Consider the following 16,428-nt stretch of genomic DNA (forward strand, 5'->3'; position numbering starts at 1 on the left):
TCAAATAATGTTTATTTATACAGCAGTGAAGTTAAACTACGTTACTATAAATCTGCTAAATAGACAAACAACTAACTACTGAATAATGACAGCTAACTGGAGAAAATAGGACAGAAAACTGAAGATGATGTACATGTAAACAACTCTTGATAACTAACCAGATCTCAGGGACAGATCTACAGTTAGTGATTGTTTCATATTGGAACTCTTTGACACATACGTACAGCATATAAACCATTCTGTTTGACTTATTCTAATACTCCCCCTTAAGGAATAACAGTTTTTTTATTGACCTCTAATACATCTCTACATATTACAAACTAGGAATTAAACATAAAACAAAACAATACATTATATAGAAGCTATTCTTTCAAAATAGTTCATAGATCAGTAAGACTTCTTCAAGTTGCTCCCAACTGCTGGTATAGTCATGCAGCTATCATCCAAGTTTTCAACACCATTTGCACATGAAGTGTCTCCTCATCCTTGTAAAGGTATGATGCCGAAATTCTAGAATTTCCAGATCTCCCCTGAACTATTGGACACCAATTCTCACATGCATGTCTCATAACCTCAATGAGGTATAGTTTCTCTAGTCCGTTAGCACCTCAGACTATTGAGCATCCATCTAGCCTATACTAAATCTCTCCCTACCTTCAAAGTGCTGACCTCTTCAAAATAGAACAAGTTCTTCATTTTCAATGATGTCAGCATCACTAACAACGTCTGGTGGTTCCCCAACAACAGCTATATTTACTGGTTCTTTAACTTTACCTTTGAGAAGATCATTTGCATGAATTTTACAATTAATTGCAGTATGACCTAATTTCTTGCAATAGTAACATTCAATGTTATTCTTACTTGACATTCTCTTTCCCATCCTTTTCTTTGAGTATAATGCAAGTTCAAGCTGAGCATCTTCTCCTGAATCTCATGCACTCTTTTCTTCAGCTAAGAGAACTGAAATCACATCTTCTAAAGTCTGATGAAATCTGACAGTAAATATAACATTGTTATATTTTGAAGGCAAACTATTCAACAAAATAGCTTTAGCATCTTCTTTTTCAACTACAACACCAACTTCTGCTAGTTGTTTAATGAGGGATCTCAGATTGCTTATATGATTAGACATAGTAATATTATCAGACATCTTGAATCTAAATAATTGCAGCTTCAAGGAGAATTTTGCATTTGTTGCTTTTGCTCCAAACAGCTTATTTAATTCATCCCAGATTTCTTTAGAGGATTTTTCTAAATCAACATGATGCAATTTTGGATCTGATAGAACAAGACCAATAATGGACTTGGCTTTCTCTTCTCTACTTTCCCAATCAATTTTCTTTTTAGGATCTATAGGTACCCGTACTACTTTCAGTGCCATTAACTATACCCCATAAACTTTTGTTCACCAATTCCATTTGCATTTTCACTTTCTATGTGTGAAAATTATGACCATTGTATTTTTCTAGAGGTACATCCATTTCCAAATACTTTTATGATGAAAGACAACAAAATATCTTTAAATGTTGCACAGCAGATTACACCCTCACACACTGACAGCAGCTTCTTTCAGATTATGGGCAAACTGAATCCTCAAACTTCAACGAAATCTCGACTGAGCACAACCTCTTCCTAGCAGCAAAAATCAAACAACTCTAGCTCTGATACCAAATTAGAAAACAGAGACAATACAACAAGAAAGAAACAGAACAAAATAGCAGAAGAACTCGATGCACATATTATTGATTAAATAATGTTTGTTTATACAGCAGTGAAGTCTATAAATCTGCTAAATAGACTGACAACTAACTGCTGAATAATGTCAGCTAACTGGAGAAAATAGGACAGAAAACTGAAGATGATGTACATGTAAACAACTCTTGATAACTAACCGAATCTCAGGGACAGATCTACAGTTAGTGATTGTTTCATATTGGAACTCTTTGACACATACGTACAGCACATAAACCATTCTGTTTGACTTATTCTAACAAAATTTTCCTTGCTCGTGAAAATCTATCACCAAGAATGTCTTCCACATAAATTGGCCCTGGATTTTTCTCAATCTAAAAGCTCTACTTAGAGACATGTCCATTTTCACCAAGCTTCTTCCCTTCAAGATAGTGTCTGGATTGTTAAACCTTTCTTGAAGGTCAGAGCTTGTACCCAACAAGAAATTTCGCTAGCATAAATTCCTCCCATTGTCTAAGAAGCCACAAGTAAAATTGCATAAATTCGCAAAAGCATTTCCAAGCATACTAAAGATATATTTAATCCCCTTCAACATTGAGTTTAAAAAATTCCATATAGCAGATGTGAATAATAACCACATTGAGAGAACAACCTTGGTTAATCTATCAAATCAAACACTGCTATGTTGAAATCTGAAGTCATCGCAAGAATTCAACATTACTATAATGGAATATTAGATAATCCCAACAATATCAATAGGGAATATTTCTTAACTGATCCAAAGGAATTGCTTGTTAAAATTTATCATAAACAAAATGAAATATAACAATTTAAATTCACTTTTACACCTTTTTATCCTAAAAAGTCGATTATGAGCTTTTTATCCAGCTGATGGATACGATTCTAACCATATTAATCAGCATTGATCAGACCTATAGATTGTGAAAACCTAATATCAATAATCTAATCATATTTTTGATTTCTAAATTTGTTCATATATCTGCCGCCACTTTTTTCATTTAACTGTTGATTAGTGAAGGAACTAACCTGGATTCTCAAAGTTAAAATATTTCTATGCAATATTACTGAGGAATCCCATTAGAAAGTAGATTGATTCAACTAAAGATGCAAATGATCCCTTATAGCTATTGACTCTCTTGTTTCAAACCAATCAAACTGCATGATATTAAAGGTCTAAATGTGCTTCCTTTCTAATAGTTGAGATATCCTTTTCTCTTGTTATTTCTGCCTGAAAATGAGGATTACAAAAAAGATTACAGAAGTGAATCTACTTCTATTAAACCCAAACATCGGTGCCAAAACTCTATATTTGTCTGGTGTGATTTGTGTAAAAATAACTCATCAATCTGGTCTTATATTTACATGGGAGGTTCAAGTTAGTGATTGATACCTATGAAGCAATATTTATAGCATTTCTTGAATTTTGATATTTGTATCATAATAGCACATTGACAAAAGTGAGCATATATTGCTCAGTATTTCGAGCATTGCACGATCATTTTCATACCATTCAAATATTTCCATTTGTTGCAATTGTTTCCGACATCTTTCAATCATATCATCATACAACTGGTTCAATATCAATAACTTGTGTTGTAGAAATAATAATTTTTTGCAATTTCATGTGTCATACATTTGAATTTACAGCTCTGGAGGACTATGCGTCTATGTTGGTTGATTGCTTTCAGAAGCACTAGAAGATATTAAGCGATTACGTGCACCCATTTACCATTTCAAAAGAATTTTTGACATTAGATAGCGAGATCATAAACAATTAGGAAGTGGCTTGCCAATTAGAAAATAGAGAAAGGTTATATCAAGCCAAAAACTTTTAATGGTTCCAACTCATTTGAGATTTTAGGTTTGATGATAAATAATAATTATTATTATATTAATTGGAATTAATGTTCATAGAATCATAATAGAAATAAAATAATGGTGTATATATGATATAACATGATTATTTGAAAATTCTTTAAAGAGAAAATCTAATAAAAATATATTCATTGTGTTAGTTCAATTATTTAGAATACGATAAGATATTTCACACTTTTGGTCAACCCTAATCCATACAAACATATGTAGGCATCACTAAGGAACTTTGTCAAGCACTATTATAATACAATAAGGTACAAAACTATGTTCCATGACATTTTTGGGATGGGGACAATAGTAAATGGTGGAAAGTGATTAAAACAAGGAATGGGATGGCCTTTTTCTTAGGGATGACAAACAAAAAATAGAGGTTTTTAAGAAATTTGAATAATTCATACTATAAGGCATTCACCATATATTTAACGTAGAATCATATTACATAAGATTAGATTAGATTTGATTTGATTTGATTTGAGAATTTCACATGAGAGTTAACACAATTTAATCAAATTTTGTTGTTCTCATTGTCAATGTGCAAGAAGAGCAAAAAATTGTTTATCATCTTCTCCTAGTGTGACAAAAATTATGGGATTTCTAGGCTTTTTATTGGCATCCTTTACAACATCATGCCTTTCTATTTTGCATAATTTCTCCTCCAGTCTTGAAAATATTTCCCAATTATTAGTTTGCTGCAAAATTTCATCTATCTGGGCTATGACTTCTTTGTTCTCAAAAGATTCATCAATTATTGCAAAATATTCTCTTAACAAATCTTTTGCATAATCAAGAAGGATTTGATCATACTCATCTTTATTTCCATAATATCGATCAAGCATCCATTCACTATGATTTATTTCTTCTATGTATAAATTTCCAGGAACTTTGTTAAGCACTATTAGAATACAATAAGGTACAAAACCATGTTCCATGACATTTTTGGGATGGGGACAATAGTAAATGTTGGAAAGTTATTCTAAAACAAGGAATGGGATGGCCTTTTTCTTAGGGATGACAATTGAAAAATAGAGGTTTTTAAGAAATTTGAATAATTCATATTATAAGGCATTCATCATATATTTAACATAGAATCATATTACATAAGATTTGATTTGATTTAATTTGAGAATTTTACATGAGAGTTGACACAATTTAATCAAATTTTGTTGTTCTCACTATTAATGTGCATATTTAACGACTACAACAAAGATTTAAAGACTAAATACAAAATGAAAAAAATGTAGAAAAACAACTTTTAATTTGAATTCCTACAATTGTGTTTGCTCATTTTGAAAATATACATCCAAATCATAGATTGAGTGAGAGTCACTCAAAATGTGAGGGGCTAGTTAAACCAAGGATACTCCAACTATTTCCTAATATACTTTTGATTAATTATACTGAGGGGGGAGTGAATCAATATGATAATTTTCTTTTTAACATTTTCAAACTTATTCAATTCAATTATACTCTAATTCAAAATAGCACATATGAGAAAACAATAAGCAACACAACAACAACAAGGTTTATGTGGAAACCCTTGTGGAAGAAAACCATGGCAAAAATATTGAATGTGTTAATTTGCTTGTTACAAATTCAAGAGGCACCAACCCCTCATTCAAAATGTAGTCATGAGAGTTACAACTCTCTTCTTTAATATGTAATAATTCTTTCTTTAATTTTGTTGTAGATTGATTATAAATCAGCCGAGAATATGATCACAAACTCTCATATAAATCTGCTATAAAACTCCTTTATCTCCTAAACAAATTTGCAATCTATCTTCTTAGTAATTGCCCTTGGTGTATACACCCCTTATTCCTCATATTTCTCCCTTTTTATATCTTCATATTCATTAAAGGGATGTACCCTTTTGAAATTAGACATTCCTTAAATGAGACATGGACCTTCTTATAAATACACCTCTTGAATAAAATAAGCAAATCAAATTATATTTAATATCCTTCTTATACTCACACCTCTTGGATAAAATATTTCCTTTTTAAAGCAAAATTCTCTCCTTATAAAATGCACCATTTGATTTGTTTTGTCTCTTATTAGTTTAATTGGCCCAAATTGTTGCCTTGTCTTGTGAATAAGATAAATTAAAGTGTCTTTTCTAACTAACCACTGCTTCATAAAAAATGTTGCTTTAAACTTTTTTTGATTTATCTTTTTCTTGTTTTGTCTTATTCTAATTTGTCTTTTTTTTTGTTTTGATACATATCTGAATTTGCTTGATAATTTCTTGTGTATCACCTTTGCTTTTTATATTAATTGTTGTTTTCCTTGTATGTGTAATCACTGCATAATAATAACATCAATGACAATATTTCTAACAACTTCATCAATATATGTGACATTTGTGGACCAACATCCCAATGTGTGGTTAAAGTTGGGACTTGAGCTTGATGATCTTGAAGTCACAAGACACTATACATGAGCACCAAATTATTGTCTTGTTGAGAGCTAAACATGTTCCTCTTGACAAACTGAGTAAAGCTATATGTGCAACATTTCTTCTATGCAATTGAAGAATTGTGAACTTGTGAAAGGAGGTGAATGACAAGCATTTTGGTATCCACTGCATCTCTACTATTTCCTCAAGTCTTTTTGAGCTAACACAATCTCATTTGTCTTAACCTTTGGTTTGCTAAATTTTATACCCTAAACGTTTGCAAAAAAGATCCATCCTTGTCAAATTTTGGATGTCTCTTTAATGTTTTAGATGTTTTGAAGGGCCTTAGTAAACCCTTATTTCACCTCTTTATAATGAGTTCCAAACATTATTAAATTCTTACCTCACAATGCACCATGAAACATAATCAATGATTTTTTACTTAATACTCTACCCTTCAACTATGTTGGTTTGTGTTTGCCTACCCCACTCAACATTAACCATGATTAATCATGGGGGCTCCTACGTCTCAAACATCATCTCTAGCAAGGTGAAGTAGCTAGCTTATCTCATCTATACAAGTTTGAGGAATTCCTTCATTGAAGAGAGAAATTGAGGTGTGGTGACATTTGAACATTTGTGTCTCTAGCTTTCACCATCACTGTGTTTTCTCAATTTATCTATCCAACATATTTTAATGTATGCTTCAACACATGAACACAATGCAGGATCCAAATATGTGCTAACAATCATTGTCATGCCAAATAATTTATTATAAGTGCTAACTTGATCATAGCCTATGCAATATTTGAGGCTCTAATTTCCTTTATGGCCTTCCTCAAAAGTTGGAATTGGAAGTTTTAATATTTGATATTCCTAGAGTAATTAACAACTCTAATAAAATATGAGATAATAACACATGTAAATATGATATTGGATTGGTTGGTGTCTAATATCTATCCAATCATCCATGATAATTGAGCAACCCATCGTCGACTAGGTTTGCCTTGTATCAATCATCCAAATGTTGTCTTCAAATATTGTCTATCAAGGAGGGTGATCATATTCTATGTTCTCTTGGAAACATGATGAAGCATTTCTTTTTCCTTTTTTATATGTTTTTAAAATACAAAGAACAAGCCACATGAAAGGCATGAGTATATTTTTCTAATTGCACAATCTCTCTTCCCATTATTGCACAAGCTCAACATATGTGTAACTATGTTCAATATATCACTATTAACCTTTATCTTTCCTATGGTAGAACCCTTCCTCCTCTTAGCCTCAACACCTATGACAAGCATAGTAGTGAATAAAACACACGTATACTGAGAGGGTGGCATGAAGTGGTATAAGACAACTTTTCACTTATTAAAAATTTAGCAATCACAAAGTAATAATCAAAATTAAGATCTAACAATAGAGAACACAATATGCATGCACGATTTTATGTGGAAACCCTTCCAGGAGAAAACCACAAAAAAATATTGCTTATATTTGAATCGTCTTACAATTTGTAGACACCAACCCACAAGAGACACAAGGGTATGTGCAGGATCATGGTGTGCCAAAACAAGCCCTTAAGTGGCAATGAAATTTCAGAAAAATCAGAGTTATGCAACTTGACATGAAAATTTGAATAAGTTGTGAACATTATTTTTAAAATATGTAAGAAGAGAATATATAGAAAATTGAATGTAGTTTTTAAGCTACTAGTTTTTTGGAAAAAAAAAATCCTATTTGATGAAAATTTCAAATTTCAATGCAGTGGTACTAAAATTTTAGGAAAAAAATAAGTAGACGTATGTCTGACCACCCTAATCACAATCAAATCTTCATATTTTTTTATAATATTTATAATATAAGTATTAGACTCATGTCCGGATGTGACACATTTTTTTTAAATTTTTTATGAATTAAATAATTATTTATGATTTTTTTACTACAACTTTTCAGAAATTCAGAAACTCCTACGTCTGACCACCTTAACTTGGTCAAAACCTTATGAAATTTAATTTTTTTTAATTTTTCCCTATAGTAGACGAACCATAGGATGTGACGCATGTTTCGGTTTCAAAAAATGTTATACCATTTGAAAGTTATGAGTGTTTTTCAATCAGTATATCAATCAGGACTATTGTCAGAATTCAATTAGAAAATAAATAATAATTATTTACTAAAGTTGAAATAAGACAAACCTTATATTGTTGGAAAGCTGGGAACGTCCTTAAAAAACCCTTTTCATTTTAGCAATTTTGGCTACAAAAAAAGTCGTTAGCGACCAGTGTAAAGTCTGGAAAATCAAGGAATACTGAAAAACACGTTTTTTTAGTTGACTTTCCAGGCTTGTCACTTCCAAGCCTAATACCAAAGCATTCCCGAGCCGAAATTTGAAATTTGAAAATTTGAGTACAAAAATTTGCGGTCCCCAAAGAAATTCCCTTTGCCGCCATTTATGAAGTAAACTGCCACATGGCAGAAATCCGATATCCGATTAGAGAGAGAGAGAGAGAGAGAGAGAGAGAGAGAGAGAGAGAGAGAGAGAGAGAGAGAGAGAGGAGGAGGAGGAGAGAGAGAGAGACCATATGACCCCTAACGATACAATTTGGTGTCTTAAGTGGTCCTATGGTGTCGTTAGGGGTCATATTGTGTCTTACAACCCATAACTATGCCCCTAATGATAGTTATGTGATATGGTGTCCCATGAACCCTTATGACCTCTCAGGACACCATATGACCCCTAATGACACCATATTGGGTTGATTTGGGTCATATTGTGTTCTAAGGGGTCATATTGTGGTCTATGACCCCTTAGGACACCATATGACCCCTGTCGACATGATTTGGTGTCTTAAGGGGTCCTATGGTGTCGTTAGGGGTCATATGGTGTCCGTAGGGGTCATATGGTGTCTTGGGACACCATAGGACCCCTTAGGACACAATATGACCCAAAGCGACCCAATATGGTGTCATTAGGGGTCATATGGTGTCCTAAGAGGTCATAAGGGTTCATGGGACACCATATGACCCCTATCGACACCATATGACCCCTAACGACATCATCGGACCCCTTAAGACACCAAATCATGTCGTTAGGGGTCATATTGTGTCCTACAACCTCGTAAGACACAATATGACCCCTAATGTTATGATTTGGTGTCTTAAGGGGTCGATTGGTGTCGTTAGGGGTCGTATGGTGTCTTGTGACACCATAAGACCCCTTAAGACACCAAATTGTGTCGTTAGGGGTCATATTGTGTCCTACGACCCTGTAAGACACAATATGACCCCTAACGACATGATTTGGTGTCTTAAGGGGTCCTATGGTGTTCCAAGACACCATATGACCCATATGGACACCATGTGACCCCTAACGACACCAAATCATGTCGTTAGGGGTCATATTGTGTCCTACGACCCCGTAAGACACAATATGACCCCTTATGACACAATATGACCCAAAGCGACCCAATATGGTGTCATTAGGGGTCATATGGTGTCCTAAGAGGTCATAAGGGTTCATGGGACACCATATGACCCCTAACGACACCATAGGACCCCTTAAGACACCAAAGCATGTCGTTAGGGGTCATATTGTGTCCTACGATCTCGTAAGACACAATATGACCCCTAATGTTATGGTTTGGTGTCTTAAGGGGTCGATTGGTGTCATTAGGGGTCATATGGTGTCTTGTGACACCATAAGACCCCTTAAGACACCAAATTGTGTTGTTAGGGGTCATATTGTGTCCTATGACCCCGTAAGACACAATATGACCCCTAACGATATGATTTGGTGTCTTAAGGGGTCATATGGTGTCATATGGTGTCCCATGAACCCTTATGACCTCTTAGGACACCATATGACCCCTAGTGACACCATATTGGGTCGCTTTGGGTCATATTGTGGCCTAAGGAGTCATATTGTGTCTTAAGGGGTCCTATGGTGTCCCAAGACACCATATGACCCCTAACGACACCAAATCATGTCGTTAGGGGTCATATTGTGTCCTACGACCCCGTAAGACACAATATGACCCCTAATGACATGATTTGGTGTCTTAAGGGGTCCTATGGTGTCGTGGGACACCATATGACCCCTATGGACACCATATGACCCCTAACGACACCAAATCATGTCGTTAGGGGTCATATTGTGTCCTACGACCCCGTAAGACACAATATGACCCCTAATGACATGATTTGGTGTCTTAAGGGGTCCTATGGTGTCGTTAGGGGTCATATGGTATCTTGTGACACCATAGGACCCCTTAAGACACAATATGGTGTCATTAGGGGTCATATGGTGTCCTAAGAGGTCATAAGGGTTCATGGGACACCATATGACCCCTACCGACACCATAGGACCCCTTAAGACACCAAATTATGTCGTTAGGGGTCATATTGTGTCCTACGACCCCGTAAAACACAATATGACCCCTAATGTTATGATTTGGTGTCTTAAGGGGTCGATTGGTGTCGTTAGGGGTCATATGGTGTCTTATGACACCATAAGACCCCTTAAGACACCAAATTGTGTTGTTAGGGGTCATATTGTGTCCTACGACCCCGTAAGACACAATATGACCCCTAATGACATGATTTGGTGTCTTAAGGGGTCCTATGGTGTCATATGGTGTCCCATGAACCCTTATGACCTCTTAGGACACCATATGACCCCTAGTGACACCATATTAGGTCGCTTTGGGTCATATTGTGTCCTAAGGGGTCATATTGTGTCTTAAGGGGTCCTATGGTGTCCCAAGACACCATATGACCCCTAACGACACCAAATCATGTCGTTAGGGGTCATATTGTGTCCTACGACCCTGTAAGACACAATATGACCCCTAATGACATGATTTGGTGTCTTAAGGGGTCCTATGGTGTCGTTAGGGGTCATATGGTATCTTGTGACACCATAGGACCCCTTAAGACACCAAATCATGTCGTTAGGGGTCATATTTACACCATAGGATCCCTTAAGACGCAATATGACCCCTTAGGACACAATATGACCCAAAGCCACCCAATATGGTGTCATTAGGGGTCATATGGTGTCCTAAGAGGTCATAAGGGTTCATGGGACACCATATGACGCCTAACGACACCATAAGACTCCTAACGACACAATTTGGTGTCTTAAGGGTTCATGAGACACCATAGGACCCCTAACGACACCATATGACCCAAAGCGAGCCAATATGGTGTCATTAGGGGTCATATGGTGTCCTAAGAGGTTATAAGGGTTCATGGGACACCATATGACCCCTATGGACACCATATGACCCCTAACGACACCATAGGACCCCTTAAGACACCAAATCATGTCGTTAGGGGTCATATTGTGTCCTACGACCCCGTAAGACACAATATGACCCCTAATGTTATGATTTGGTGTCTTAAGGGGTCGATTGGTGTCGTTAGGGGTCATATGGTGTCTTGTGACACCATAAGACCCCTTAAGACACCAAATTGTGTCGTTAGGGGTCATATTGTGTCTTACGACCCCGTAAGACACAATATGACCCCTAACGACATGATTTGGTGTCTTAAGGGGTCCTATGGTGTCATATGGTGTCCCATGAACCCTTATGACCTCTTAGGACACCATATGACCCCTAGTGACACCATATTAGGTCTCTTTGGGTCATATTGTGTCCTAAGGGGTCATATTGTGTCTTAAGGGGTCCTATGGTGTCCCAAGACACCATATGACCCCTAACGACCCTGAATCATATCGTTAGGGGTCATATTGTGTCCTACTACCCCGTAAGACACAATATGACCCCTAATGACATGATTTGGTGTCGTTAGCGGTCATATGGTGTCTTGTGACACCATAGGACCCCTTAAGACACCAAATCATGTCGTTAGGGGTCATATTTACACCATAGGACCCCTTAAGACACCAAATCATGTCGTTAGGGGTCATATTTACACCATAGGACCCCTTAAGACACAATATGACCCCTTAGGACACAATATGACCCAAAGCGACCCAATATGGTGTCATTAGGGGTCATATGGTGTCCTAAGAGGTCATAAGGGTTCATGGGACACCATATGACACCTGACGACACCATATGACCCAAAGCGACCCAATATGGTGTCTTACGGGGTCGTAGGACACAATATGACCCCTAACGACACAATTTGGTGTCTTAAGGGGTCTTATGGTGTCACAAGACACCATATTACCCCTAACGACACCAATCGACCCCTTAAGACACCAAATCATAACATTAGGGGTCATATTGTGTCATACGGGTTGTAGGACACAATATGACCCCTAACGACATGATTTGGTGTCTTAAGGGGTCTGATGGTGTCGTTAGGGCTCATATGGTGTCCCATGAACCCTTATGACACCATATGACCCCTAATGACACCATATTGGGTCGCTTTGGGTCATATTGTGTCATAAGGGGTCATATTGTGTCGTAAGGGGTCCTATGGTGTAAATATGACCCCTAACGACATGATTTGGTGTCTTAAGGGGTCCTATGGTGTCACAAGACACCATATGACCCCTAACGACACCATAGGACCCCTTAAGACACCAAATCATGTCATTGGGGGTCATATTGTGTCTTATGGGGTTGTAGGACACAATATGACCCCTAACGACATCATATGGTGTCCATAGGGGTCATATGGTGTCTTGGGACACCATAGGAACCCTTAAGACACAATATGACCCCTTAGGACACAATATGACCCAAAGCGACCCAATATGGTGTCACTAGGGGTCATATGGTGTCCTAAGAGGTCATAAGGGTTCATGGGACACCATATGACACCATAGGACCCCTTAAGACACCAAATCGTGTCGTTAGGGGTCATATTGTGTCTTACGGGGTCGTAGGACACAATATGACCCCGAACGACACAATTTGGTGTCTTAAGGGGTCTTATGGTGTCACAAGACACCATATTACCCCTAACGACACCAATCGACCCCTTAAGACACCAAATCATAACATTAGGGGTCATATTGTGTCTTACGGGGTCGTAGGACACAATATGACCCCTAACGACATGATTTGGTGTCTTAAGGGGTCTTATGGTGTCGTTAGGGGTCATATGGTGTCCCATGAACCCTTATGACCTCTTAGGACACCATATGACCCCTAATGACACCACATTGGGTCGCTTTGGGTTATATTGTGTCCTAAGGGGTCCTATGGTGTCCCAAGACACCATATGACCCCTACGGACACCATATGACCCCTAACGACACCATAGGACCCCTTAAGACACCAAATCATGTCGTTAGGGGTCATATGGTGTCCTAAGGGGTCATAGACCACAATATGACCCCTTAGGACACAATATGACCCAAAGCGACCCAATATGGTGTCATTAGGGGTCATATGGTGTCCTGAGAGGTCATAAGGGTTCATGGGACACCATATCACATAACTATCATTAGGGGTCATAGTTATGGGTCGTAAGACACAATATGACCCCTAACGACATGATTTGGTGTCTTAAGGGGTCCTATGGTGTCCCAAGACACCATATGACCCCTAACGACACCATAGGACCCCTTAAGACACCAAATTGTATCGTTAGGGGTCATATGGTCTCTCTCTCTCTCTCTCTCTCTCTAAAATATGATCAATAAAATCTGATATCCGATTCTGCCATGTGGCAGTTTAGTTCATAAATGGCGACAATGGGAATTTTTTTGGGGACCACATATTTTATCCGATATCCGATTTTAGTACTAAAAACCAAGAAAAAATGGGTTTGTGGGCCATTCTGTAGAATCCAACGGCCGATAGTTTGGGTCCTATGTTTTTTGTCGACGATCACGGGGTTTCAGACAGCTAGAGACAAATTTGTGCTTTTGGGAGATTATTAAAGTGAAAACTTACATTGTCAATCACGAAGGAGCATATGTGTGGAGGGATATGGGGAGTAGTAGTCGTCGGAAGTCTAAACGCAAAAGAAAACTTTCAAATGACCAAGTTGAAGTGTATAGAGAAAGAGATAGAGAATGTCATAGGAGGAGAAGACAAGGTACGTTAAATATTGCTAATGTTACTTCAACTGAAGAGGAAATTGAAATTGAAAATGTGCCACAAGTTATTGAAAATTTTGAAAATGTTGAAAGTGATAATGAAAATGCTCAACATGTGGAAAATTTTGACATAGGAGGTCAAAATGTGGAAAACTTTAACATTGAAGGTGGAATTGCCTCACCAAGTGAACCATATGTAACACCTAATTACTTTAGAAATGAAGACCCTCTCATGGATGAAAGACAAATTCCAAATCCAAGACCTTCAAGAACCCCAAAATGGTTATTTGAAATCGATGAGAACATTATTGCGAATCTTGAAGGCAAGAGGTCAACAAGAACCGTTCAGTTGTGGGCTATAGAAATTTTCAACCAAAATTTTGGCAATAAGACATTGACCGAGCAATGCGAACTCTTTGTTCAATTGCTAAAGATGATAAAGATGAGACCATTGCTAAACAAATTGAAGATTCGTATGAACAAGAAGACGGAGAGAAATTCTATTATTGCAAAAAATCTATTTGACGCTCTCAATTCTATTGGAAAGAGTACCAAAGAAAGAGATAAGAGAGTCGCTCAAAGAGTGATTACAACCTCCTTAGTAAGCCATCAATTGAGGAAGGCTTGTCAAATGAGACAAAATTGTGTTGATTTTAACATAAACTGTAAAACTTTGGATAGAGCACTTGCACGAAGACAAAGACTTGACAATCCACTTCAACAAGATACATGGGCATTTGGTGGGAGGCTTCCACGTGTTGATAGAAAGTTGACTGACAATGTGAAGGAAGAGATTCAACAATTTTGGCACTCTAATTCTAGAGTGTCACCCAATGTAAAAGACGTTTTGAAATTAAGAATCGACAACCGAGACCACACACCGCATCCCAAACATTTCTTGGAATCAAGCCAAACAATGTTGTACAAAAGTTTTTGTGAATTACATCCAACTTTGCAAATATCACAAAGGGCCTTTGAATCTTTGAAACCATTTTATTGTGTCCTCTTAAGATTCGCAATACCTGTTGTTGCAAGTACAATGTGGAGTTTTCAATGTACCATGAACTTTTATGTCATATTCTTTCTACGATGCATACTAATGAGATGTTGCAGGACTGTGGTGCAATGCTATTTCCGAGATCATCAAGAGACTTGAAAGATCTATTTTTATGCCCTAGAGATGATGGCTGCTATTTCTATAGAAATGATTGTTTGAATAAGAAGTGATCAGAATGCGATGGGTTGTCAAAGTTTGTTTCATGTTTTCATGAGGGCAGCGAACACGAGTTTGGAAATAATTATGTTGAGAAAAAAAGATACGAGACACTGAAATATAATTTGAAGAGTGGAGATGAAGGTTCTAGAAGTGAATTAGTCTCAAGAGAAGTGAGTATTGTTGATTTTATTTTGGATTTTAAGGAAAATCTTTTCTACAAGTATGCAAGGCACACCCATAGGTCTCAGTGGTTGGATCAATAGTTCAGGATGTGTAAGAACTCTTTCCCGATTGACACTATTGTATCGGTGGTTGATTTTGCAGAGAACTATACATTGCAACCACAGAATGAGGTACAGTCTCAGTACTACAATTCAGTCCAGATTGCTATTTTTGTTCACATTACATATAGACATGCTCCTGATAGTACAAAAGAGGACAGGAAGATAATCAGGGAGTATCATTTTTATATGAGTGATGATAGATCACACTCCTCTGAGTATGTGCAACATTCTTTCGAGATTTTTTTTGAGTTCTTGCATGAGAAAGATATTGCAATTGACCGACATATAATATGGTCAGATAACTGTATGGGTCAATTCAAGAATGTTTGTATGTTTTATTGGTCGAGTAGAATGCATGTGGAGAGGCGTATACCTCATATTTGGTGTTTGTTTGAGGCAGGGCATGGGAAGGGAGAGCATGATGGAGCAGGTGCATGTTTGAAGAGAGCTCTAGTTAAGGAGCAATTGAGGATTTCAGGTGCAAATTTATTTGATGCACGTTCTATTGTTGATTGGTGTAGTTCAGCATTGTCACATGGAGGTACTCTTGATTTAGCAGGGAGCAGATTCTTTTGGTTGGTTGAGGAGGGAACAGTGGGAGATAGATTGGATTGTCAAACAATTAAAGATTCTTCAAAGATGCATTCATTTCTCAACTCAGATGCAAGTACATGGACCATTTGGACACGAGCGTTGGCTTGTTTTTGTCAGAGTTGTCTTTGGTGTGATTGGGATCAGTGTGAGTCAAGTGAGTGGGTTGATACGTGGGTTCCCCGCTATCTAACTCCTTTATCTCAAACAATATCCTTGTCAAACGATGACATGGAAAGTTCACTTGAGTATGATCGTCTATCAGATCTTGTACAACCAGGACATGTTTTTGCAGTTGTTGCACCGCAAGGGAATGAAGAGAGAT

Source organism: Cryptomeria japonica, chromosome 5 (assembly GCF_030272615.1).
Source record: "Cryptomeria japonica chromosome 5, Sugi_1.0, whole genome shotgun sequence".
Classification (NCBI taxonomy): Eukaryota; Viridiplantae; Streptophyta; class Pinopsida; order Cupressales; family Cupressaceae; genus Cryptomeria; species Cryptomeria japonica.